The sequence below is a fragment of the Otolemur garnettii genome, unplaced genomic scaffold (genome assembly GCF_000181295.1).
Source record: "Otolemur garnettii isolate 467f Iridium unplaced genomic scaffold, OtoGar3 scaffold00263, whole genome shotgun sequence".
Classification (NCBI taxonomy): Eukaryota; Metazoa; Chordata; class Mammalia; order Primates; family Galagidae; genus Otolemur; species Otolemur garnettii.
The window spans coordinates 320,076-321,364 of NW_003852658.1; the positions used below are offsets into that span (position 1 = coordinate 320,076).

General features: G+C 45.2%; 1 pseudogene; it reads right to left on the reverse strand.

Annotated features, from left to right (window-relative positions):
* Positions 1-153: 153 nt before the first annotated feature.
* Positions 154-306, reverse strand: LOC111722491 (annotated as a pseudogene).
* Between the last annotated feature and the right edge of the window lie 983 nt (positions 307-1,289).

Genomic DNA, 1,289 nt, shown 5'->3' on the forward strand with positions numbered 1-1,289 from the left:
GGGGACTGTAATTAAGATTTAACAGCACTATAATTCTAACAAATAACTTAAATATCCTCTTGAGATAAATATAATAATATTTTATAGATATTTTGAAACCCCAGTATTAAGACTACAAATATATACTAGCCTACATCTATCACCAATAATTCATACTGTTTCTTTCTAATGAATTGACCATTACATTTCCAAAGTTCTGAAATAGCCAACAGACCATAGAAAGATAATTCTTTAGGCGCCTGCACTTCAATATCTCTTAGCCAGTCTTACAGCCTTCTCAGACCACAGGCTGGAAGTCTGTGTCCTGGTAAATTGGAGACCACCACATTCTACTTTATGCCTCTCTGGACCCTGGCTACTTCATCTGGAACTGTATTACAGGTATGCTAGGACTCACACCTCACCCATATGTGCATGAGCAGGGCCAGCTAGGAAGATTAGATCTAGGACATTTGGGTGTCTGGGAAAAGAGGATTGCATCTGATTTGGCATTTCCTAAATGTCTACTCTGAAGGCTTAGTAGCTGTCCCCTCTATACATGATAAAATGGGCATGCCCATTCCCCTGTCCTCTGCCTATTTATTCAATATTGGGATATAAATGCCATCCAGAGATGAAGCTTGGAGAGATGCCCTCTTGCTTGACAATGTGGAGGGTATTCCACAGGACACCTTCCACCTGGCCTCACCATGGCCCTCAATAACCTCTTTCCTGGTACATTGGATTGTTTACTCATCAACCACATGCACAGATCACTGTGCCTGGGCCAGGAGGAAAGGAACTGACTTAGACTCTGTTCTTGTCCTCAGAAGTCTCTGCCACCACCAGGTGGGAGACAGGGGAAAACAAGTGGAGGGCCACATCTACAGGAGCATGATGGGGTACCAGAGTGACCCCCATTCCTCCCAGTCCTGCTCTACAAGACTTGCTGACTGTAGCTTGGGCACCCTCAGCCTGCAATGCCTCAGCACCCCTCTGCTCTGACAATTCCTACACACTCTTGAATGCCTACTCAAGAAATCTTCCCTGAATCCTCCTCCCCTGTACTCCCAGGACAGTTGGCACCTTCCCTATGGGACCTCCTAGCACATTGCTCTGAAATCACCTTTTTTTATTGTCTGTGTCCCCCACTTGACTGTGAGTTTGTAAGGGCCCGAAGAATGTTATTGTATTTTCACCATCTAAGCACAATGCCTGGCATATAGTAGCTATACAATAAATATTTGGGAAAAAAGGGGGGGGCACCTGTAGCTCACTGGTTAGAGCACCAGCCCCGTGTAGCAGGGGTG